The 27,636-nt window shown below is 40.4% G+C and overlaps 1 long non-coding RNA gene across 1 annotated transcript; it reads right to left on the reverse strand.

The window, feature by feature from the left end:
- Window positions 1–309: 309 nt before the first annotated feature.
- Window positions 310–27,636, reverse strand: LOC141105331 (uncharacterized). Its single transcript, XR_012235573.1, has 3 exons — window positions 27,514–27,636; window positions 19,520–19,570; window positions 310–936 (listed from the first exon to the last, which is right to left on the reverse strand). It is a non-coding gene; the product is annotated as an uncharacterized lncRNA (long non-coding RNA).

Here is a 27,636-nt window from a genome sequence, read left to right on the forward strand (position 1 = left end):
GGGGGGTTATTTACTAAAGGCAAATCTACTTTGCACTACAAGTGTACTGCAAGCTGAAACTGCACTTGTAGTGCACTTGTAGTGCAAAGTGGATTTGCCTTTAGTAAATACCCCCATTGTCACTGTAAACACCAACTTACTCCAAAAACTGGTATTGGGCATTGAAAGAAGAAGCCACACACTGTTCAGTATAAAACATTTTACTCTGTGCACATTCACATGTGCGTCAGAAAAGGGTTTTTGAACAAACCAACTTATTTGTTGTATAACATTTTTATGTTTGACAGTACAAATAGCCTTTTTTGGGTTAAACAGGCATGTTTAAAACCATAACATACACAACTCAGGAACTTACAATGTTCAACTTTGACAAAGTGAAGGCAATATCAGACATTAGTACGTCCAAACTGTGTTGATCTTGCCTTTATCAGATGGGGTGATGTCACCCCTGTGAAAGCCAAATTTTGAAGATGCACACAAATTGGGAGTCAAAATGGGGATTTCACTCCTGATCCCATGCCTAATGTCATGTGCTAGCTCCCATCATGGGGGATCAATGGACGTGTTTTGGGGGTGCAACCCCTTCCTCTCACCTACTTTAGTTCCGAGGAAGAGGTTGCACCCACAAAACACGTACACTGATATCCCATGATGGCAGATAGCACATGCTGAAACACTGTGCGCATCTTCAAAATTTGGCTTTCAAATTACTTTAAAATTGTTTGAAAAATAAAAAATATAACAACAAACTTGAATAATTTTGGGGTGTTTTAGATTCTGCCTAAAACATCTATGATGATTTTGAGTCTTTTTTCAACATCATTGATGTCTTCATTAATCTTCTGTAATTCACGATTGCACACCATGATCTCCCCAATGAGTACTTGTGCACTTGCATTTGTGAAATGAGATTCTTCTCCACAAGATCCACATCACCTAAAATAAAAAAACACACAATGTATTATAAATATGCAGGCATCCATCTATTACCTGAAGCTGTGGTCTCAGACACTGACCTGTTGGGGTAACTATTTCACCCACTTCATAAACCTCTTCTTCCTCCACATCCTCAGATTGTGGTGTGCTGAGTTCCCCTTCTTTAGGACGTGTGGGGTTCCTGGTGTCCTCTGATGTCCTCTGTGAGCGGAGGACGGAGTAGCGCAAGTGCAGATTGTGCTAACAAAGGTACAATTTTACCTTGGGGCATCAGTGGCCTATACTGCTTATAGATTGAGGCCTATATCGGGACAAGATTAGGAGAGTTTAGCCTGACATTAGGATTTGTCTTGTGTTGTGTCTTGCAGATAAAATGGATAGATTCAACGATCACGACTTCCTCCCTAGCTTCATTGATAAATACAGGGAGCTGCCCTGTCTGTCAGGTAAAACACCCTTTTTATAATAATAAAATAAAGAGGAAGGCAGCGCTGGATCAATTGCTGGAATTGGTGAAGCCGGTGATTCCCGCGGCAACCACCCCCTATTTGAAGTGCAAAACTGTTGGCCTGAGGAGCACATATAATAGGGAGCGCAAGAAGGTCCAGGATTCCATGAGATCAGGAGCAGCAGCAGATGACATTTATGTCCCCAGGCTCTGGTACTACGACAGACTGCGTTTTTTGTCAGACCAGACTGAAATCAGGCCATCACTCTCAACCCTTCCTTCCACTCTTCCTTCCACCCCAGCTGAGGTTTCCGACGTACAACCTGGGCCTTCCACCCAGGAAAAGGATGTGGAGGAGCCCAGCCTGAGCCAGGTATAGCATTGTTCAACATATTTCTGGTCAAAAAATTAATGATGTTAACTAGATGTTATTATTGATCACTAATTTCTGAATTAACAAAGTGGTTTACATATCAATAGACAATAGTAGCCAAAAATGATTGGGACAAGAATGAAAAATGCTGGGGTCAGAATGATAGTCTTTTCTATTTGTTAACATTCAATTTGCAACAGTCATGAGCTCAAAATTGTGTGTGATTGATGACCAAAAAACTAAAACTATGTCCTATTTTCATACACAGGAAAGTCTCAGCCAGGAGGAGGCTGTGGAAAGTCTCAGCCAGGAGGAGGCCGTGGAAAGTCTCAGCCAGGAGGAGGCCGTGGAAAGTCTCAGCCAGGAGGAGGCCGTGGAAAGTCTCAGCCAGGAGGAGGTGGGGGTAAGTGGCAGCCAGGAGGTGGCCGGGCCCAGTAGTCAGACCGAATCCCAGTTTCCTCCCCCCGCCTTCCAACAAAAAGGACCAGGAAGGGGAGGAACATGGAAGAGTCAGCGCTTTCTTTGATTCGGGAGGCTACTGCAGCCCTCAGAACCACCCCCAATATTCATGAGGCCTATGCCTGCATGGCTGCCAGCAAAATGCAGGAAATGGAGGTGGGCCAACCCCTCATTTGTGAGGAAGTGATCTATCAGGCCCTAAATAAGGGGTTGAGGGGCAAACTCACAAGCAAAGCCCACCTGTGTGAGTTGGACCATCCTCCTCCACCTCCTGCCACAACTCCAACACCAGAGCCACAGCCTGGAAGCAAGCGTGGAAGCAAGCGTGGAAAGAAGACAAGAGAGTGATGGCCTGGGTTCATTCTGGTCTGACAAAAGATGCAGGCTGTTGTAAGACCACAGCCTCGGGACATATATGTCATCTGCTGCTGCTCCCGATCTCTCAGAGTCCTGGACCGGATTGTGCTCCCTATTAAATGGATTCCTCGGGCTACCAATTTTGCCTGTCAAATAATTGATGTCTGCCCTGGAATACAAAGGCTTCGCCAATTTCACCAGTTTATCCAGCGTTGCCTTCCTCTTTATTTTGTTATGACCCCTAATAAATGTCTATTTTTTTATCACAAATACTTGCCTATGTGTTTTATTTCAAAAAGGACAGTTTGTTTGTGAGTAGGCAGGTATATTTCAAAAATACAATGTCAAATTAACAAGGGACACCAACACCAACCAATCTTCTTGAGGTTAAAAAATACAAGATAATAATGGTGTTGTGGTAACTTGACACACAAAATGAAAAAAAATATTATGGATATCACTAGGGGAAAAAAATCAGGAGATCTTGATAAAAAAATGTAGATCACTATAAAAAAAAATATAAACATTATTCTGGAGATCTGGCAAAAAAAATAATAAAGATTATTCAGGAGATCACAAGAAATAATAAAGAAATAAATTTGTTAGAACGCTGTGTGAAAATCAGCAGCAAAACAACTTCATTATTCTAGCATTATAAAGAAGAAGAAAATGCGCTGCATTAAAAGATTAAAAAATTTTCAGCGTGACGAATGTGCTATCTCCATTACGAAGGCTAGTTTTACCAGACCGAGTGCTTTCGTTTCGTACTTGATTCAGAGCATGCGTGGAATTTTGTGTGTCGGAATTGTCTACACACGCTCGAAATTTACGACAATGGATTTTGTTGTCGGAAAATTTGAGATGCAGCTCTCAAATTTTTGTGGTCGGAAATTCCGACAGCAAAAGTCCGATGGAGCCTACACACGGTTGGAATTTAGGACAACGAGCTCACATAGAACATTTGTTGTCAGAAATTCCGATCGTGTGTACGCGCCATTATTGTGCGAAACACCCAAAGGATATGTCATCTCCTGCTTGTGTGCTTTTCCCAGAAGTATGCACTAAGATACAAATCACATTTTAGGCATCCTCTGCAAGAGAAATTTTAGTTTTGATGAGATACTCCCTAAGGGTTAACTACTTATAAAGAGATGTGGTCATCAGAACACTGAGAATTGTGCCAGCTAATTATTATGAACCAGTCCCTCCCATTCAGAATGATCGCTGACTGCCTCCTGGCCCTTTAACAGTTCTAAAAGCTGGGAGGCAGAGGCGGGCATTCAGGTTATGTGACCGCTGTGATTGGCTGTCACATGACCGGAAAGCTCCTGATTGCAAGTATGCATCGGGAGCTTACTGATCCCCGCCAGCCACCACCCAGATAGCAAGCAATTGTGATACAAGTTTGGAAATGACTTGCTAAGCTATTGCTAGACTTGCCAGGCTTCACAAATTTGTTGCACAACTGGAGCAAGTCCACATCGCATGACTCCAGATCAACTTTCTTTGCAAACATTCTGCAAGTCTGCTGCAAGTTCTGGTTCAGTTATGTTGTGCAATAGTCATCCCACCACAGGGGTCACTGTGGCTGAATTTTCATGCTGTAGACTCCCTACAGCAACTTTGCTCTTGCTAGAGACTTGCTACGCAAATTTGCTACTACTTGGAAAAGTGTTAACTAGAACTTGTGCTTCAAGTGCTCTGCAAGTGTACAACTTACCAGTGAAAATGTGCAGCAAGTTAATAGACTTACAATTCAACACTGCTGCAAATTTGTGGAAAGTTATCCTTGCTATCTGGGCATGCTGAGAGCATGCAGGGAGCACACTCTCAGCATGGTAAGTTGTGTACACAGGGCTGCATATATGCAGCTGCTTGGTGTTAAGGCCCACCCACCAAGCAGCTGCACATATGCACGCTGTCGATGACAACAGGTTAAAATTAGTCTTCTTCCTTATACATGACCTTTTGCTTGCAGTTAGGTCACTACCCACACTGCTGCCATAGAGTTCCTTTTTTGCAGGTGTTTCCGTTAGCTAGCCAGCTAACAAACATACAGCTAACAAACATACACAAACATATCTTCATGCTCCGGGCATGTGTGAGTCCACTAAAATATACACAAGGAAATTAGCTAAGCTTCCTGTGCCATTATAATGAAGTGGCCATTATAAAGAAGTGGTGTACGCCACATTATCAGAGCGGATAACCCTGTTTCAGGTCTATCTGCACCATTTTCTAAATGAAGCAGAAACTAGCTTAGATCTGCACCTGATTAACAGAGGAAACGTTATTTCCATATAATTTTCCATATAGAAACCTGCAGAAAATTCCTGCCAGGTGTAATCTGTTGTACTGGATATGAGCTGTCAGCAGACAGCACTCATTCCTCTCTCTACACTTGCAGTGATTACGCTTCAAGAGCAGAGCCTGCAGGGTGAACAACCCTCTTCCTCCCACCCGCTCTAAGTCGAGCTGGGGGGGGCAGAGGAATCAGAGCATTCACCCCCAGCTCTCCTGTGTCTGTCACAGCCACACAGAACAGGGAGAAAATTTCTAAATTTACAAACCTGCGCCCCTTTTGTTAATTAGGAGCAGCATTGTACTTGCACAATTTTTTCTTAATTCCCCCCACAGTGTCTGACAAGCTACACCGCCTGCTCCTACCTCATAGTAATTTAAGTGACAGCAGCAAAGACAGAGCCTGTCACTTCCCTATCCTGAGTCTCTTCTATACAACCTGGAAATTCAGGGGAGCGGGGCAGATCATCTTGGTGGCAGTTAAAAGGGACCATGGTAAGTAGGTGGGTACAGGTGGGCATGGAAAGATACTGGGTGTTTTTACCCTAAAGCAGAACTCCAGGTATAATTTTATTGCATATTTACATTTACTGGTACAGCTTGGACCAATGTAAGTACATATTCCTTGTCAAAAGAAGTTTATTGAGTATACAATATTATAAAGATACATAAAGTAAGTTTACAAGGATCTATAAAGTAAGCTCATTGTTTTACAGTAGGGTTTATATAGGTAAATATCATGAAATTTCAAATATTAAACATTGGGTTCTTGTAAACCTAAATTAAAGATATATATCATTTCCTTAGTTACTTTTGTAGGTATTTAAATGATTTATACCTACTATACATATTGTTTACAAGTAGAGTGTATATAGGTCAAATAAATTCTGATAATGAGCTTTAATCGTAAGGTGGAGAAAAGGAAAGAGAAAGAAGAAAAAGGGTTGAAAGGTAGAGGTATGGTCCACAAGGTTGTCCCGCTCGTCGGTTTATTATTCTTTTTAGTTCTCTTTGAAGCCTTAGAATGGGTGTCTCTGTAAGTCATTTAATCTGTTACCATGGCAACAGGACAGAGTCATTGAAGTTTGACAGGAACTGTTGTTTTATCCAAGGATGCCAAAGTTTTTCAAATTTTGGAATTTGATTTTGATCGATGGCTACCATCTTAGCATGGGACATTGTATTATTCATTCTGTGAATTGTTTCTGCTAGTACCAATGTAGGAGATTTCCATGCCTTGGCCACTGTTTGTTTTGCAGCTGTTATTAGTTGGATCATAAGTTTGAATTGAGAGAGTGTTAACCATTCCGGTTTTAGATTAAGTAAAGTTAAATATGGATCTGGTTGTATTATTTTTTTAAATATTTTAGATGCAATCACGAAGACTTCCTTCCAGAAGGTTTGGATTACTGGGCACATCCACCATATGTGTAAATATGTGCCTATTTCTGGGCATCCTCGAAAACAAAGAGCTGAGGTATTAGGTGAATATTTTGCCACTCTAGCGGGTACAAGGTACCAGCGAGTTAGGACTTTATAATTTGTCTCCAGTGCTAAGATGTTGGGTGAAGATGACTTAGATGTGAGCCATATGTTAGACCAGTCCGTGTCTTCTAAAGTTCGTCCCAGGTCCTCCTCCCACCTCTGAACGTAAGAGGGTCTATTAAGATTTGCTACTCCATATAATTGATTATAAAGTGATGAAATTGTACCTTTAGCAAATGGATCTTTTGTACAGATTGATTCAAAAATGGATAATTGGGATAATGGTGTATCCCCCTTTAGGAATGGTGTATAGAAATTTTTGATTTGGAGATATCTAAATATCTCAGAGTTTGGTAGATCATATTTTTCTCTAAGCGATGGGAATGAAAGGAATGATTTAGATGCTATGAAGTCATTTAGTGTCTGAATGCCTGATGTTGTCCAAGCTTTAAAAGAATTTGGGTAGATCCATGCCGGATAAAAGGCCGGATTTCTGATAAAAGAAAGGAGAGGATTGTGTGGAGATTGTAACTGATATTTGGTTTTTAGTTTATCCCAGAGAGATAAGAAGTGTTTAGTTATGGGATTATGAATTTTAAAGCGGTCTTTAGGATCAAGCCATAATAAATTTGATATTAATAGAGGGTCATTTTCTGAAGCCTCTATAAATACCCATAATGGGATTTCCTGTTTTGCATGGTATTTGGACAGACTGGCCAAATGTGCTGCTCTGTAGTAGTTAGTAAAATTAGGGTATCCCAGGCCTCCTTTATTTTTGGGAAGATGTAGTGTGTGTATAGGTATACGTGGTTTAGAAGAGCCCCATATAAACGAAGTTGCTCTTTTTTGTACTATTCTCAAAAAATAGGAAGGAATTGGAATAGGGAGGACTCTGAATAGATAAAGCAATTTGGGTAGAATAGTCATTTTGATTGCATTAATCTTCCCTATCCAGGATAAAGGAAGTTGCGACCATTGTTTTATTAGATTTGTGATCTGACTTAATACAGGAGGATAATTGGTTGAGAATAAGTCAGAATGAGATGCTGTTAAATGAATTCCAAGATATGGGATTGATTTTTCTGCCCATGTGAATGGGAGTGCAGCCCTAGCCGGGATCAATTCCATGTTTGTGAGTGAAATATTAAGCACTAGGCATTTCTTAGGATTAATCATAAGGCCGGATAGGGCTGCAAATTCATCAAGAGCTGGTATTAAGTTAGGACCAGAGACCTGTGGTGATGATAGAAAAAGTAATATATCGTCTGCAAATATACATAATTTGTGTGTAATACCTCCTACTTCAATGCCAGTTATAGTTTGGTTTGTTCTGATGTATTGGGCCATGGGTTCGAGTATAAGGGCAAATAATAAGGGAGATAATGGGCAACCCTGTCGGGTACCTCTTTCGATATTAAAGGCATCAGATTTGTATCCAGCATATTTTATACAGGCTTTGGGTTTATTATATAATGCTTTGATCCATGTTAAAAAGTGGGGTCCAAAACCCCATTTTTGTAATGAATATTGCATATATTGCCAGGATACTGTGTCAAATGCCCTCTTAATATCGAGAGATAGAAAGCATAAAGGGGGGGGGGGGCAGGAGGCGGAGCCTAGCGGAGCAGACATGCATTGTTAGAGCTCCACACCGCTGAGGAGAAAAGAGAAGGACAAAGCGGAGCCTGCAGGCTCAAAAGGTATCCATTTGAACCTTTTTGCCCCAGGGAACAAACTGTGAAAGTTTGGGCAGGAAATATGGTACTGGGAGGAAACCGTGGCAGAACTAAAAATCACCTCACAAAGAGCTCACAGGCACTCACTGCAGCTGAAGCAGCTCCAGTCACCTCACAAGATACAGCATCAGGGCGCTCTCACAGACAGAAAATGTCACAGCAAGACTCTCCATTTGAGTCAGATACAGAACAAATCCTCTCACAAACTTCTCCACAAGCCTCCTCAGTATCCCCAGTAATATTATTACAATTTGAAAAGATGCTTCATAAGGCTTTAAAACAAACCTCAGACCAAATAACAAAAAGCCTAACCAAAGAAATAAGAGAGCTGGGAAACCGCACCGCAGCCTTAGAAATAAAAATGGATGAAATTGAAATTACAACCCAAGAAAATATAACAGAATTGGAACAATTAAAAAAAGAGAATTTAATACTTCAAACTAAGCTCGAAGATTACGAAAATAGAGCCAGACGTTCAAACTTGCGCATAAGGGGAATACCTGAAGCTGTGACAGACCTGCAATCTACTATTACTGCTCTATTACAAGAACTAAAGCCAGATATCCCTATTGAACGTTTAGAACTGGACAGAGTACACAGAGCCCTCACAGCCAAAAAGAAAGACGGACCCCCACGTGATATAATCACAAAATTTCATTATTACAGAACGAAAGAACAAATACTAATTGCTGCAAGAGAAAAAAAGGAACTTAATTTTCAAGGACACAATTATCAAATTTTAGCTGACCTATCCCAACTTACTATTACTAAAAGACGATCCATGAAACCCCAACTAATGGAACTGCAACGCCACAACATTATGTATCAATGGGGCTTCCCCTTTTCAGTCAGATTTAACTACCAAGGTACAATTTACAGAAGCAGATCAGCAGATGAACTACAACAAACCCTTTTAAAATTAAATCTGACAGAACCCACAAGCAGCAACACTCCCACACGCAGAAGAATGGCATCATCTTCACCTTCAGGCAGCACCCAGAAAATTTCAGAACAAAATGGGAATCATCATTCTCACAAAAGAGGCCGTTATGCCACATCATCCATGGACCAAGAAGATTCAATGGACTGACATCCTAATTCCTGATATCTCTTCATTTATTATACTAAGAGATGGTTCTCTATAAAAAACCTATATTTATAACTGAATGTAACTGCATTCTGATAGTCACACACTGTGTGGGATCATGTTACATTCCAGTTATATTTCTTATTACTTCTGATTCATATAGCCTTAGAATATATAAGTGAAATAAGGAAATTCTTGTTCAGTTATATATTATCAGGTAATAACAATAGATTTATTACTTTTTAGGACAAATATGTTCAATAATCCAGAAGTAATGGAAGCTTTTTCTTTCTTTTCTTAAAACAAATATATTATTACCTAACTAGTTCCTAGAATTATGTTTTTGTTTATTCTAATCTGAAGCAATACAACCTCAATTTTATGAGTTAACATATCTAAACAGTTACATATGAATAAAATATGTAATTGTTTACTCTAAAAGGGTTAAAATCCCAAAATAATTCAAACTATCTTCATCAATACCAAAGTTATTAACAGTACCTTTCTAACTGAATTATTTAGCCTAGGGCAAGACTAACCATATACAACCACCCTGGAATAAATAATTTCAACAAAAACTATATTCTGCACTCCAATTAATGAAACATCATTTTGATGTCTTTTGACATAGCACTTCTCTCCTGTAAGCGGAAGATCCGTGTACCCCCATTCTCCTCATTCTCCCAACCATATTATGTGGGAGTGTGACAAAGGCACTTATTCCCCTGAGAGAGATATTTATTCTCTTTCACGGGTAAATTGTGATTACTTGCAAAAAATAATTTATACAATGTATCATCTAATCTCATATGTTTTTTGTTTACTCTTTACTCCAGAATTCACTGGTTTCTTTTCTATCTTTTCATCTCTTCAGTCCACACAGGTTGATCTGCGCAGTCAGCTCTGCATAACAAAAAGTAAGTCAAAACTATTTGATCTATTGCCATGGCACCACTGAATATACTTTCCCTGAATGTTCAGGGAATAAATGTCCCTCAAAAAAGGACCAAAGCCTTCCGTACTTTCCATAACAAGAAGGCTCACATAATATGCCTCCAAGAAACACACTTCACCAAAGATTCTACTCCAAAATATATTTCTCCTTTTTATCAACAAATTTACACGGCTTCTGCCTGTACCAAGCAAAGGGGAACTCTAATTGCATTTCACCGATCCACACCATTCACCTTATCATCAGAAATTAAAGACCCAGAAGGTAGATACCTGATACTCATGGGTTATATAATGGATACAGCAATCACGGTGATTTCCTACTACGCTCCTAACAAACAACCTACACCATTCCTCTCACATATATTACAAGTGATTAATACACACAAAATAGGAACAGTGATAATGTGCGGGGATTCGAACCAGCTCCCATTTCTAGATAAATCACCTTTTACACCATCCAAAATAACCTCTAGATTACCTTTTTCTCAACTTCTTTCCAAATACAATCTGGTAGATTCATGGAGAGAAAGTAACCCAATGAAAAAGAAATTCACTTATTTCTCGCACCCTCATCAAACCTTCACCAGAATAGATCATATTTTTCTAACAATAGGAATGATACCAGAAATTATTGCATCAGATAAAATTCCGATTCCGTGGTCTGACCATAATGCAGTATACACTACTATATCCTCAGCCATACCAAAAGCACATGACCCAACGTGGTACTTACCGGACATAATGCTCAAACACCCACTACATCAGATGGCCATTGAACAAGCTTTAAAGGAATACATATCAATTAATAATATAACAGACATCTCCCCAATAACACTGTGGGAAGCTCATAAGCCTGTCTTGCGTGGTACAATACAAAGACAAATGGCACTATTTAAACGGGAACGCAAAAATCTAGCAAAAAAACTAGAACTCAATTTTAATGCAGCCTACATATCATTTCAAGATAATCCATCTCAGAGTACAAAATCTCATCTGGAAAAATCTAGATTGGAATACGATCTATTTCTCACTGAGTCAGTTGATAAATCCCTCAAACGCTCCAAACACAATTTCTACATGAATACAAACAAACCAGGTACATATTTGGCTCGGGTATTAAATTCAACTAACAAATCTTTCAAACCAATACGTTTGAAATTATCAAAAAATGTTTACACTTGTAATCCAGTTAAAATAGTCCATAAATTTCACTCACATCTCGCAACTTTATACAAGACAAACAATGAATTTAATCCTACAAAGGCTGAATCCTTCTTCTCAAAAATAACCTTACCTGAGTTATCTCAGAATCAAAAAAGCAGTTTGGATGAGCCTATAACTATAGATGAAGTTGCTAACGCCATAAAAGACCTAAAACTTAACAAAAGACCAGGCCCAGACGGCTACTCGGCTTTATACTATAAAACATTCTCAGAAATACTCTCTCCCATTCTCACTGAAACTTTTAACAAACTTCTAGATGGACATTCTTTTCGGCAAGAAACACTAATGGCAATTGTTTGTATGATCCCAAAACCCTTTTCTGATGATACTTCCTGTGTGAATTATCGGCCTATCTCTTTGTTAAACCTCGATATTAAATTATTAGCAAAAATAATAGCAAAACGCCTCAATAGCATTATAGGAAAATTAATACATAGAGATCAAGTAGGCTTCATGCCAAATAGACAGGCAGGCGATAATATACGCAGGGCAGTGTTATTGGCACATATTGCTAAAAAACGGAAAATCCCTTTATGTTTTCTATCTCTCGATATTAAGAGGGCATTTGACACAGTATCCTGGCAATATATGTAATATTCATTACAAAAATGGGGTTTTGGACCCCACTTTTTAACATGGATCAAAGCATTATATAATAAACCCAAAGCCTATATAAAATATGCTGGATACAAATCTGAAGCCTTTAATATCGAAAGAGGTACCCGACAGGGTTGCCCATTATCTCCCTTATTATTTGCCCTTATACTCGAACCCATTGCCCAATACATCAGAACAAACCAAACTATAACTGGCATTGAAGTAGGAGGTATTACACACAAATTATGTATATTTGCAGACGATATATTACTTTTTCTATCATCACCACAGGTCTCTGGTCCTAACTTAATACCAGCTCTTGATGGATTTGCAGCCCTATCCGGCCTTATGATTAATCCTAAGAAATGCCTAGTGCTTAATATTTCACTCACAAACATGGAATTGATCCCGGCTAGGGCTGCACTCCCATTCACATGGGCAGAAAAATCAATCCCATATCTTGGAATTCATTTAACAGCATCTCATTCTGACTTATTCTCAACCAATTATCCTCCTGTATTAAGACAGATCACAAATCTAATAAAACAATGGTCGCAACTTCCTTTATCCTGGATAGGGAAGATTAATGCAATCAAAATGACTATTCTACCCAAATTGCTTTATCTATTCAGAGTCCTCCCTATTCCAATTCCTTCCTATTTTTTGAGAATAGTACAAAAAAGAGCAACTTCGTTTATATGGGGCTCTTCTAAACCACGTATACCTATACACACACTACATCTTCCCAAAAATAAAGGAGGCCTGGGATACCCTAATTTTACTAACTACTACAGAGCAGCACATTTGGCCAGTCTGTCCAAATACCATGCAAAACAGGAAATCCCATTATGGGTATTTATAGAGGCTTCAGAAAATGACCCTCTATTAATATCAAATTTATTATGGCTTGATCCTAAAGACCGCTTTAAAATTCATAATCCCATAACTAAACACTTCCTATCTCTCTGGGATAAACTAAAAACCAAATATCAGTTACAATCTCCACACAATCCTCTCCTTTCTTTTATCAGAAATCCGGCCTTTTATCCGGCATGGATCTACCCAAATTCTTTTAAAGCTTGGACAACATCAGGCATTCAGACACTAAATGACTTCATAGCATCTAAATCATTCCTTTCATTCCCATCGCTTAGAGAAAAATATGATCTACCAAACTCTGAGATATTTAGATATCTCCAAATCAAAAATTTCTATACACCATTCCTAAAGGGGGATACACCATTATCCCAATTATCCATTTTTGAATCAATCTGTACAAAAGATCCATTTGCTAAAGGTACAATTTCATCACTTTATAATCAATTATATGGAGTAGCAAATCTTAATAGACCCTCTTACGTTCAGCGGTGGGAGGAGGACCTGGGACGAACTTTAGAAGACACGGACTGGTCTAACATATGGCTCACATCTAAGTCATCTTCACCCAACATCTTAGCACTGGAGACAAATTATAAAGTCCTAACTCGCTGGTACCTTGTACCCGCTAGAGTGGCAAAATATTCACCTAATACCTCAGCTCTTTGTTTTCGAGGATGCCCAGAAATAGGCACATATTTACACATATGGTGGACGTGCCCAGTAATCCAAACCTTCTGGAAGGAAGTCTTCGTGATTGCATCTAAAATATTTAAAAAAATAATACAACCAGATCCATATTTAACTTTACTTAATCTAAAACCAGAATGGTTAACACTCTCTCAATTCAAACTTATGATCCAACTAATAACGGCTGCAAAACAAACAGTGGCCAAGGCATGGAAATCTCCTACATTGGTACTAGCAGAAACAATTCACAGAGTGAATAATACAATGTCCCATGCTAAGATGGTAGCCATCGATCAAAATCAAATTCCAAAATTTGAAAAACTTTGGCATCCTTGGATAAAACAACAGTTCCTGTCAAACTTCAATGACTCTGTCCTGTTGCCATGGTAACAGATTAAATGACTTACAGAGACACCCATTCTAAGGCTTCAAAGAGAACTAAAAAGAATAATAAACTGACGTGCGGGACAACCTTGTGGACCATACCTCTACCTTTCAACCCTTTTTCTTCTTTCTCTTTCCTTTCCTCCACCTTACGATTAAAGCTCATTATCAGAATTTATTTGACCTATATACACTCTACTTGTAAACAATATGTATAGTAGGTATAAATCATTTAAATACCTACAAAAGTAACTAAGGAAATGATATATATCTTTAATTTAGGTTTACGTGAACCCAATGTTTAATATTTGAAATTTCATGATATTTACCTATATAAACCCTACTGTAAAACAATGAGCTTACTTTATAGATCCTTGTAAACTTACTTTATGTATCTTTATAACATTGTATACTCAATAAACTTCTTTTGACAAGGAAAACATAAAGGGATTTTCCGTTTTTTAGCAATATGTGCCAATAACACTGCCCTGCGTATATTATCGCCTGCCTGTCTATTTGGCATGAAGCCTACTTGATCTCTATGTATTAATTTTCCTATAATGCTATTGAGGCGTTTTGCTATTATTTTTGCTAATAATTTAATATCGAGGTTTAACAGAGAGATAGGCCGATAATTCACACAGGAAGTATCATCAGAAAGGGGTTTTGGGATCATACAAACAATTGCCATTAGTGTTTCTTGCCGAAAAGAATGTCCATCTAGAAGTTTGTTAAAAGTTTCAGTGAGAATGGGAGAGAGTATTTCTGAGAATGTTTTATAGTATAAAGCCGAGTAGCCGTCTGGGCCTGGTCTTTTGCTAAGTTTTAGGTCTTTTATGGCGTTAGCAACTTCATCTATAGTTATAGGCTCATCCAAACTGCTTTTTTGATTCTGAGATAACTCAGGTAAGGTTATTTTTGAGAAGAAGGATTCAGCCTTTGTAGGATTAAATTCATTGTTTGTCTTGTATAAAGTTGCGAGATGTGAGTGAAATTTATGGACTATTTTAACTGGATTACAAGTGTAAAAATTTTTTGACAATTTCAAACGTATTGGTTTGAAAGATTTGTTAGTTGAATTTAATGCCCGAGCCAAATATGTACCTAGTTTGTTTGTATTCATGTAGAAATTGTGTTTGGAGCGTTTGAGGGATTTATCAACTGACTCAGTGAGAAATAGATCGTATTCCAATCTAGATTTTTCCAGATGAGATTTTGTACTCTGAGATGGATTATCTTGAAATGATATGTAGGCTGCATTAAAATTGAGTTCTAGTTTTTTTGCTAGATTTTTGCGTTCCCGTTTAAATAGTGCCATTTGTCTTTGTATTGTACCACGCAAGACAGGCTTATGAGCTTCCCACAGAGTTATTGGGGAGATGTCTGTTGTATTATTAATTGATATGTATTCCTTTAAAGCTTGTTCAATGGCCATCTGATGTAGTGGGTGTTTGAGCATTATGTCCGGTAAGTACCACGTTGGGTCAAGCGCTTTTGGTATGGCTGAGGCTATAGTAGTGTATACTGCATTATGGTCAGACCACGGAATCGGAATTATATCTGATGCAATAATTTCTGGTATCATTCCTATTGTTAGAAAAATATGATCTATTCTGGTGAAGGTTTGGTGAGGGTGCGAGAAATAAGTGAATTTCTTTTTCATTGGCTTACTTTCTCTCCACGAATCTACCAGATTGTATTTGGAAAGAAGTTGAGAAAAAGGTAATCTAGAGGTTATTTTGGATGGTGTAAAAGGTGATTTATCTAGAAATGGGAGGAGGACCTGGTTCGAATCCCCACACATTATCACTGTTCCTATTTTGTGTGTATTAATCACTTGTAATATATGTGAGAGGAATGGTGTAGGTTGTTTGTTAGGAGCGTAGTAGGAAATCACAGTGATTGCTGTATCCATTATATAACCCATGAGTATCAGGTATCTACCTTCTGGGTCTTTAATTTCTGATGATAAGGTGAATGGTGTGGATCGGTGAAATGCAATTAGAGTTCCCCTTTGCTTGGTACAGGCAGAAGCCGTGTAAATTTGTTGATAAAAAGGAGAAATATATTTTGGAGTAGAATCTTTGGTGAAGTGTGTTTCTTGGAGGCATACTATGTGAGCCTTCTTGTTATGAAAAGTACGGAAGGCTTTGGTCCTTTTTTGAGGGACATTTATTCCCTGAACATTCAGGGAAAGTATATTCAGTGGTGCCATGGCAACAGATCAAATAGTTTTGACTTACTTTTTGTTATGCAGAGCTGACTGCGCAGATCAACCTGTGTGGACTGAAGAGATGAATAGATAGAAAAGAAACCGGTGAATTCTGGAGTAAAGAGTAAGCAAAAAACATATGAGATTAGATGATACATTGTATAAATAATTTTTTGCAAGTAATCACAATTTACCCGTGAAAGAGAGTAAATATCTCTCTCAGGGGAATAAGTGCCTTCGTCACACTCCCACATAATATGGTTGGGAGAATGAGGAGGGCTAATGGGGGTACACGGATCTTCCGCTTACAGGAGAGAAGTGCTATGTCAAAAGACATCAAAATGATGTTTCATTAATTGGAGTGCAGAATATAGTTTTTGTTGAAATTATTTATTCCAGGGTGGTTGTATATGGTAAGTCTTGCCCTAGGCTAAATAATTCAGTTAGAAAGGTACTGTTAATAACTTTGGTATTAATGAAGATAGTTTGAATTATTTTGGGATTTTAACCCTTTTAGAGTAAACAGTTACATATTTTATTCATATGTAACCGTTTAGATATGTTAACTCATAAAATTGAGATTGTATTGCCTCAGATTATAATAAACAAAAACATAATTCTAGGAACTAGTTAGGTACTAATATATTTGTTTTAAGAAAAGAAAGAAAAAGCTTCCATTACTTCTGGATTATTGAACATATTTGTCCTAAAAAGTAATAAATCTATTGTTATTACCTGATAATATATAACTGAACAAGAATTTCCTTATTTCACTTATATATTCTAAGGCTATATGAATCAGAAGTAATAAGAAATATAACTGGAATGTAACATGATCCCACACAGTGTGTGACTATCAGAATGCAGTTACATTCAGTTATAAATATAGGTTTTTTATAGAGAACCATCTCTTAGTATAATAAATGAAGAGATATCAGGAATTAGGATGTCAGTCCATTGAATCTTCTTGGTCCATGGATGATGTGGCATAACGGCCTCTTTTGTGAGAATGATGATTCCCATTTTGTTCTGAAATTTTCTGAGTGCTGCCTGAAGGTGAAGATGATGTCATTCTTCTGCGTGTGGGAGAGTTGCTGTTTGTGGGTTCTGTCAGATTTATTTTTAAAAGGGTTTGTTGTAGTTCATCTGCTGATCTGCTTCTGTAAATTGTACCTTGGTAGATAAATCTGACTGAAAAGGGGAAGCCCCATTGATACATAATGTTGTGGCGTTGCAGTTCCATTAGTTGGGGTTTCATGGATCGTCTTTTAGTAATAGTAAGTTGGGATAGGTCAGCAAAAATTTGATAATTGTGTCCTTGAAAATTAAGTTCCTTTTTTTCTCTTGCAGCAATTAGTATTTGTTCTTTCGTTCTGTAATAATGAAATTTTGTGATTATATCACGTGGGGGTCCATCTTTCTTTTTGGCTGTGAAGGCTCTATGTACTCTGTCCCGTTCTAAATGTTCAATAGGGATATCTGGCTTTAGTTCTTGTAATAGAGCAGTAATAGTAGATTGCAGGTCTGTCACAGTTTCAGGTATTCCCCTTATGCGCAAGTTTGAACGTCTGGCTCTATTTTCGTAATCTTCGAGCTTAGTTTGAAGTATTAAATTCTCTTCTTTTAATTGTTCCAATTCTGTTATATTTACTTGGGTTGTAATTTCAATTTCATCCATTTTTATTTCTAAGGCTGCGGTGCGGTTTCCCAGCTCTCTTATTTCTTTGGTTAGGCTGTTTGTTATTTGGTCTGAGGTTTGTTTTAAAGCCTTATGAAGCATCTTTTCAAATTGTAATAATATTACTGGGGATGCTGAGGAGTCTTGTGGAGAAGTTTGTGAGAGGATTTGTTCTGTATCTGACTCAAATGGAGAGTCTTGCTGTGACATTTTCTGTCTGTGAGAGCGCCCTGATGCTGTATCTTGTGAGGTGACTGGAGCTGCTTTAGTTGCAGTGAGTGCCTGTGAGCTCTTTGTGAGGTGATTTTTATTTCTGCCACGGTTTCCTCCCAGTACCATATTTCCTGCCCAAACTTTCACAGTTTGTTCCCTGGGGCAAAAAGGTTCAAATGGATACCTTTTGAGCCTGCAGGCTCCGCTTTGTCCTTCTCTTCTCTCCTCAGCGGTGCAGAGCTCTAACAATGCATGTCTGCTCCGCTAGGCTCCGCCCATCTCCCCCCGTAAGTACATATTCCATACCTGTTGGATTCCTGTGTAAGTGGAGAATCACTGTTGTAGTCGGAAGTCGGAACAACTAAAAATCACACCCAGCTACATACCTCTTGCACATGGGCACCCTGAGATGCCATGTTTTTAGGCATTCAGACATTTTTTTTACTGATCTAACTGCAGCCCATTGTTTTTAACGGGCCTACGTATACAGGCGGGAAAACCTACACTGCGTATAGATCAAAAAAAAAAAAATACAAAAAATGTGTTGCTGGACATTATTTTACACATGTATACACACAAATATGTGCACATGAGACAACCCAAGGAAAGCTAGAATATATATGCGTCTGTGTATGCGTACATTCAAAAATGCACGAATACGCAAATTTAATATACAGCCCAACGTCAAGTTTTTATGCAGGAATTTTCTGCCATGAATCTGATGAATCTGATGTTCGTACATCAGTACTGTGTGCAAGTTCCCTTAATGTAAGATATGCTGGCTAGCCCCTTTTGCAGGTACAGCTATGTATAACATTAAAAATAAGGGTCTATACTCTGTAAAAAACAGAAATACACAGTCTTACCCTGCTCTGCACATGCTCAGTTGCTCTCTATTTTTAGGCATGATGCTGAATTTTTAGAGGTCAATCTACTGACAGTGGAATTAAAGTGTATTAAAGTATTTTTTTGCTTAAAGATAACAAACATGTTATACTTACCTGCTCTGTGTAATGGTTTTGCACAGAGCAGCCCTAATCCTCCTCTTCTTGGGTCCCCAGCCGGCGCTCCTGGCCCCTCCCTCCTGCCGAGTCCCTCCACAGCAAGCAGCTTATTATGGGGGCACCTGAGCCGAGCCACCGCTCTGTGTGTCCATTCAGACATGGAGCTGCAGCTAAGCCCTGCCCCCTCTCTCTCCTCAGTGGCTCACTGACTTTGATTGACAGCAGACAGCAGTGGGAGCCAATGGCGCCCGCTGCTGTGTTTCAGCCAATCAGGAGGGAGAGGCCTGGACAGCTGAGGCTCTTGTGCAATATCGCTGAATCGAGATGGGGCTCAGGTAAGTATTAGGGCACACAGGTTTTTTTTATCCTAATTCATAAAATGGAGGTGGGGGGTGGAGCATAAAATCCCCCCCCCCCCCCCCCCCCCAATTATGGGACCGTTGCAGACAGATTAAAAAAAACAAAAAAAAACAAATAGATTCAAATTTGTCAGTTATGTACTTACCTGTGATTGGTGTCACATGCTGCTGCCAATGGTTTTGGCACGAGTAAACCCCTATAAAAAAGGAAAAAATGCGTCACTTTAGAGGCAGTCATCTGGAAAATAAGGCATATACCGCCTTTCCACCCTTGGTGCAGCTTATGTTATGAGGTCTTGTTCCTTTCTTATGAAGTTGTAGTAATTATTAGCTCAAGCTTCAATAGCTGAGCTAAAGATGTTGTTGGTAAAAATTTAAGATTGTTTTTTAGTGTATGGTATTTAGGGGTGCACCGAATGGAAATTTTGGTGCCAAAATGGAAACCGAAAATGAAGGATGCACTAGGCCGAAAACCGAAACCGATATCGCAAATAAACAATTTTTAAAAAATATTTATATTTTTATATACAATTGTATTATATTCAACTTTTTAATTAATATCATCAATTTAAATTAATATGAATTTATTGTTGGCCATTACTGGCACCTTTGGTGTAAGAAAAGCTCAAGAAAATATAGTCCGCAGTCTCTAACCATCTCTTGTATTATTTCCCCAGTCTATAACCATCTGATACAGGAGATGGTCAGAGACTGCAGACATGCTACAGGAGATAGTCAGAGACTGCAGACATCATGCAGGAGACGGTCAGAGACTGCAGACATGATAAAGGAGATGGACAAAGATTGCAGATATACTACAAGAGACGGTCAGAGACTGCAGACATACTAGAGGAGAGGGTCAGAGACTGCAGACAAAGTACAGGAGAGGGTCAGAGACTGCAGACATAATACATGAGATGGTCAGGGACTGCAGACATAGTATAGTAGACGGTCAGAGACTGCAGACATACTACAAGAGATGGTCAGAGACTGCAAACATACTACAGGAGAGGGTCAGAGACTGCAGGCATAGTACAGGAGGTGGTCAGAGACTGCAGACATAGTACAGGAGATGGTCAGAGATTGCAGATATACTACAGTAGATTGTCAGAGACTGCAGACATAGTAGAGGAGATGGTCAGAGACTGCAGACATGATACAAGAGATCAATGCAGCCTCACCAGTGCCCGTCAGATGTAGCCTGCTAGTGCCCATTAGATGCAGCCTGCCTGTGCCCGTCATATGCAGCCTGCCAGTGCCCATCAGATGCAGCCTGCCAGTGCCCATCAGATGCAGCTCGCCTGTGCCCATCATATGCAGCCTGCCTGTTCCCCTCATGCAGCCTGCCAGTGCCTGTCATATGCAGCTTGCCAATGCCCGTCATATGCAGCCTGCCTGTGTTTGGATGCAGCCTCACCTGTGCCCGGATCAGAGCGTCGATCTGCGGGTGTCCTGGAGCTGTGAATTGAATGGCCCGGGCCGCAGTAACAGTGTCCCGCCTCCTGTGATCACCTCATGCTGATTCAATGTCCCGCCATTGGATCAGTGTGTCGTCTGTCACAGGAGGCGGGTTACTACGGGCTGTGCAATTCAACTCCTTGACACACGGAGATCGCCGCTCTGTGGGAGGGAGGTGAGAAGGGGAGGACTGGGGCGAGCAAGGAAGACCCCCCCCGCGCAATGGGTGACTCCTTTATCGGCAATAGTTTCCTATTGACAATGTGCCAAAAACTATTTTCGGCAGTTTATTTTCGGCCGCCGAAATTTCGGTGCATCCCTAATGGTATTTAATAAAAATTTAATAAATACCTATAATAAAGGACCGCTGCCTATTGAATCCACTGTTTTTTTGAGTGCAGTGTTTTAATTTATGTTATTATATACATGTGTTCTGCCTATGGTCCCATGCATTAAGATAAAAAACGTTTTGCCTCTAAAACCACTTTAAACCCTTCTATTCCTTACAGCCAAGGAAGCTGCTTCTGTTTGATCTGCAACTGCCATGGTGCTGCACATGTGATCAGTTATGACACCATAATTTGATTGAGGACACAAGTTTGATTGAGGACACAAGCCAATGTGACAGTTAGCAATCCTAGTATTCCAGGAATGTAACTGTTTTTTGAAACTGTTAAATTAATGGGTTTAGTTCCGCTTCATGATTTACTGCGGGGTGGCTGGGCTTAAAGTGGTGTTCCGGCCGAAATTATACTTTTTAAATAAAAATCCCCCTATAATACACAAGCTTAATGTATTCTAGTAAAGTTAGTCTGTAAACTAAGGTCTGTTTTGTTAGTTTATAACAGTAGTTTGTTATTTTATAAACTTACAGCAGGCCATGGCCATCTTAAGTGTGGGCATCTGAAGCCAGACTGTATTTCTTCCTGGAGCTCATCCTTGCAGATCTCGCACATGCTCAGTGCAGCACAAGCAGTGTAATAGGTTTCAGGTCAGGTTTCCATAGCAACGGCAGTTTCAGAGGAGGTTGTCGCCCCCTCCCAGAAGGCATTGCAAACAGGAAATGATGCGATGGGCCGCGGCCAGGGAGGAGGAAGTGAAAAATGAATACATCAGATATACAGTAGGTGCTGAGAAAAAAAAAATAAAAAATATCCAATTTGTTTACAGTGCACAGTTTAGTGAGGGATGCTAAAGAGTTGTAAAAGTGGGTGGAACTCCACTTTAAGCGAAATGGCAGCCTCCAGCAAGATGAAACAGGAGCAATACTGTAAACAATTTACAGCACACACTCAATTTGATAGCAGAATTATTAATGTGGAATGTATGTTCCTTGCTAAAGAACATTATTTTTTATTAAGTTCTGCTTAAAAGTCCTTTCACACTGAGCCGCCTCAGGCGTCGGCGGTAAGACACCGCTATATTTAGCGGCGCTTTACCATCGTTTTTTGTGACGCCCTGCCAGCGCACCGCTCCAGTGTGAAAGCCCTCAGGCTTTCACACTGGAGTGAATGGAGCCGCTGTTTATGGGTGCTTTGCAGGCGCTATTTTTAATGCTATAGCGCCTGCAAATCGCCTCAGTGTGAAAGGGGTCTTAAGATAAAAAAAACCTGGCATTTAGTTTGTAAAAAATTGGAACTTAACAGTTTCAGAAAACAGTTAAATTCCAGGGAATTTTAACTGTCACATTGGTTGTGCTCTCAGCCAAACTGTCAAGCCATCAAATGGCTATCGCAATGGTATCACAACTGATCACATGTGCTGCATCATAGCAGTTGCAAATCAAACAGAGGCTAAGATGGCAGCTTCCTTGGCTAAAAATGATAGGAGAGTTTAGTTCCGCTTTAGCCCAGGTTCACACTATTGTGGGTGGTTGCGGGTGCAGGAATCACACCTGTTCCTGCACCCACCTGCAGCCATAATGTACTGCTCTTGAAAAACCAAACGCGTGGGGCCGCTATTCATCCTTAATAGCACCCCCACACATTTAAAAATGCAGAGTGTTTATGGGTGCAGGAACCACCTGGAAATCACATGGTGCAAAAGCACCACAAGATTTCCCTGCCGATGTGTTTCAGAAATGGTACAGAAACGCAGGTTGCAGAGCTGCAATAGTGTGGATCAGCCCTTGAGGATTTTGTAGGTACAAGGACTGTAGCATACATGAGCACCATGTACAGCGAGTAGACTCAGACTACATTTAAAGAGTTAATTCACCTTTATTATAAAACTGCCTATGCAGGTAAAGGGCATCTGTAGATAAAAATAAACTGTGCAGCTCTGAGTAAAGTTGAATATAGCCCTTGCTATAGGTGTAGGCCATTTACGTACCTCATGCAGCCTGACTGGAAAACTCCTCAGACGTACTAAGAAGCGCTTACAGTGAGGGAAAAAAGTATTTGATCCCCTGCTGATTTTGTATGTTTGCCCTTGAAAGGTCTATAATTTTAATGGTAGGTTTATTTCAACAGTGAGAGACAGAATAACAACAAAAATATCCAGAAAAATGCATTTAAAAAAACTTATATGTTTATTTGCATTTTAATGAGCAAAATACCATAAGTATCAGCAAGATTTCTGGCTCCCAGGTGTCTTAAAGGGAGTGCTACTAATCTCAGCTTGTTACCTGTATAAAAGACACCTGTCCACAACCAACCAATCAGATACCAGTCTCTCCACCATGGCAAAGACTAAAGAGCTGGCCAAGGATGTCAGGGACAAGATTGTAGACCTAGACAAGGCTGGAATGGGCTATAAGACCATCGCCAAGCAGCTTGGTGAGAGGGTGGCAAAAGCTATGATTAACTGCTTGCCGCCCGCTGACCATCATATGACGGCAAGGTGGTGCAGCTCTTGTTCTGGGCGGGCGTCATATGACGTCCGTCCATTTAAACAGGGCATGCGCGCCATCGTGTGCGCGCAGCCCTGTACTGTCGTTGGTGGCGTGTCATGGAGACACCGCTCGTCACAGAGGGGGGTGAACAGCCAGTGGGAATGGCTAATTACCTCGTTATTGACCGTGACTTCATCAGATCACAGATGGTACCTCCCCACTTTGCACGGTGCATGCACGCGAATGCGCTGCGCGTGCACGTCGGTGGCAGCGTGTTCCCAGGAACACTGCTCGTCACCGACGCTGGTAAACAGCAATTGGCCGGCGGCTGTTTACCACGTGATCGGCTGTGATCCTTTCACAGCCAATCACTAAGTGTAAATACAAAGCGGGAACGAGGTGTTACAGGGTTCTCCTCCTCACACACCGATCGTGTGTGAGAAGGAGATTGCAGTAACATCTCATTACCGCTTACAGTGTACACCAATCACACTGATTGCCTCCCCTCAATTAAGAGGACCTGTCACCACCCATCAAAGTACCTGTCACAGTCCATATGAGTACCTGTTAAGTCCATCTGAGTACCTGTCACAGTTCATCTGATTAGACGAGTATCTGAGTACCCGAGTATCTGAGTACCTGTCACAGTCCATCTGTGTACCTGTCACAGTTCATCTGAGTACCCTAGTACCTGTCACAGTCCATCTGAGTACCTGTCACAGTTCATCTGAGTACCTGTCACAGTCCATATGAGTACCTGTCACAGTTCATCTGAGTACCCGAGTACCTGTCACAGGCCATCTGAGTACATGTCACAGTTCATCTGAGTACAGAGTACCTGTCACAGTCCATCTGAGTACCTGTCACAGTTCATACGAGTACCGAGTACCTGTCACAGTCCATCTGAGTACCTGTCATCGCCCTTCAGAGCACACGAATACCAGTCACCAGCCCATCAGAGTACCCGACTACCTATCTGTAGCCCATCAGAGTACCCGAGTACCTGCCACAAGGCCATCAAAGTACCCGAGTACCTGTCACCAGGCCATCAGAGTACCCGAGTACCTGTCACCAGCCCATCAGAGTACCCGAATACTAGTCACCAGCCCATCATAGTACCTGAGTACCTGTCACCAGCCCATCAGAGTAACAGAGTACCTGTCACCAGCCCATCAGAGTACCCGAGTACCTGTCACCAGCCAATCAGAGTAACCGAGTACCTGTCACCAGCCCATTAGAGTACCCGAGTACCTGTCACCAGCCCATTAGAGTACCCGAGTACCTATCTGCAGCCCATGCCTCATAGAATATACGTTGGGGTGTTTGCTTTCCAAAATGGGGTCATTTTGTGGGTAATTCCACTGTCCTGGTGCTCAAGGACCTTCAAAAGTGTGATAGGTAGGAACGAAATGAGATGTGTAATTTATGCTCCTAGAACACCAGAAGGTACTATTTCAATATTGGGCCTCTGTATGTGGCCAGGCTGTGTAAAAGTCTCACACATGTGGTATCGCCATACTCAGGATGAGTAGCAGAATGTGTTTTGGGGGGTGTAATTTTTGCTATATACATGCTATGTATTAGAAATATCTTATAAATTGACAAATGTGTGTAAAAAAATGCATTTTCATTTTTTTTCCACATTTTCCAAAAACTTCTGGAAAAAAATGAACCATTCAAAAGACTCATTATGCCACATAGATTATACGTTGGGGTGTTTGCTTTCCAAAATGGGGTCATTTTGTGAGCGATTCCATTGTCCTGGTGCTCCAGGGCCTTCAAAATTGTAATAGGTGGTTGAGAAATGAGATGTGTCATTTATGCTCCTAGAATGCCTGAAGGTGCTATTTCAATGTTGGGCCTTTGTATGTGGCCAGGCTGTGTAAAAGTCTCACACATTTGGTATTGCCATACTCGGGAAGACTAGCAGAATGTATTTTGGGGTGTAATTTGTTGTATGCATATGCTGTGTGTGAGAAATTACCTGATAATATAACAATTTTGTAAAAAAAAAAAAAATCTTCATTTTGCAAAGAATTGTGGGAAAAAAATTACAACTTAAAAAACTCACCATGCTACTTACTTAATACCTTGTAATGTCTACTTTCTAAAAAGGGGTATTTGTACTTTCCTGACTTGTTAGTGTCTCAAGAAATGAGATACACCTGATGTACTGAAGGCCTGATCAGATGTGACCAATTTTCAGTGATTGGCAGCATAGTTTGTAGACTCTATAACTTTCACAAAGACCAAATAATATTCACTAATTTGGGTTATATTTTACCAAAGCCATGTAGCAGTATACATTTTGGCCAAAATTTATGAAGAAAAATTACTAATTTGCAAAATTTTATGACAGAAACAAAGAAAAGGGCATTTTTTTCACAAAATTTACAGTCTTTTTTTATTTATAGCACAAAAAATAAAAAACCCACTAGTTGTTAAATACCACCAAAAGAAAGCTCTACTTGTGTGAAAAAAAAGACCCAAATTTCATATGGGTACAGTGTTGCATGACTGAGTAATTGTCATTCAAAGTGTGAGAGCACTGAAAGCTGAAAATTGGTCTGGGCAGGAAGTGGGTGTAAGTGCTCTGTATTGAGGTGGTTAAGCACCCATAGGTGGTGTGAAACGCATTAGCCGTTTGGTTCCTGTATTTATGTTATCCTGTAACTGTATGGATTATATTGGATTTCAATAAAGGTGTTGCACTGGAGTGCGCCGGTCCAGCTTCTTTCTTCTGACTTAGGGTGACAACAGTTGATGCGATTATTCGAAAATGGAAGAAACACAAAATAACTGTCAATCTCCCTCGGTCTGAGGCTCCATGCAAGATCTCACCTCGTAGAGTTTCAATGATCATGACAACGATGAGGAATCGGCCCAGAACTTAACAGGAGAATCTTGTCAATGATCTCAAGGCAGCTAGGACCATAGTCACCAAGAAAACAATTGGTAACACACTACGCCGTGAAGGACTGAAATCCTGCAGCACCCGCAAGGTGCCCCTGCTCAAGAAAGCACATGTACAGGCCCGTCTGAAGTTTGCTAATGAACAGCTGAATGATTCAGAGAACTGGGTGAAAGTGTTGTGCTCAGATGAGTCCAAAATCAAGCTCTTTGGCATCAACTCAACTCACCATGTTTGGAGGAGGAGGAACGCTGCCTATGACCCCCAAGAACACCATCTCCACAGTCAAACATGGAGGTGGAAACATTACATTTTTTAAAATGTGTTTTTCTGGATATTTTAGTGTTATTTTGTCTCTCACTGTTAAAATAAACCTAGCTTTAAAATTATAGACTGATCATTTCTTTGTCAGTGGGCAAACGTACAAAATCAGCAGGGGATCAAACACTTTTTTCCCCTCACTGTAGGTGTTACTGTTCACCCTGACGGCCCCTCACGTGTGTCGGGTTGCAGTAGCTCTGAGCTCAGCTTTTGAGAGTGATGGTGAACAGTAACAGCTGGGAGTGTCTCAGCAACGTCCTAGGAGTTTTTCAGTCAGGCTTCACAAGGTCACTTAATGGCCTACACCTATAGCAAGGGCATTATTCAGAGCTCCACGGTTTATGTATATCTACAGAGGAAGCTTTTTGGTAAAGGTGTAATAACCCTTTACCTGTTCTTTAAGCCCCACTCAATATCCAGTGCAATTTAACCACACCCACGTTTTGCCACAGCAGAGGAGTCCACACTGTCTCCTTCCCAGGCTGTCCCTCTTCTGCTCTTGGTTGCTATGTTTGTATCTATGGTATTGTGCCTCTTCCTCCAGCAGCACTGACATACACACACAAAACCCACAGGAGGCGCTCTGCACACCAGCAGTGACAAGGCTGAGCACTCACTTCCCAGCGTGTCAGCCACTCTCCGAACACGCGCTCCACTCCGGGTTTTCCCGCCAACCCGTGTCAGCCGGGGAGCTCAGAATAACAAAGGCAAGCTACAGATCAGCGCCAGGCTGTGGGGGC

This window comes from Aquarana catesbeiana, linkage group LG08 (assembly GCF_042186555.1).
Source record: "Aquarana catesbeiana isolate 2022-GZ linkage group LG08, ASM4218655v1, whole genome shotgun sequence".
Classification (NCBI taxonomy): Eukaryota; Metazoa; Chordata; class Amphibia; order Anura; family Ranidae; genus Aquarana; species Aquarana catesbeiana.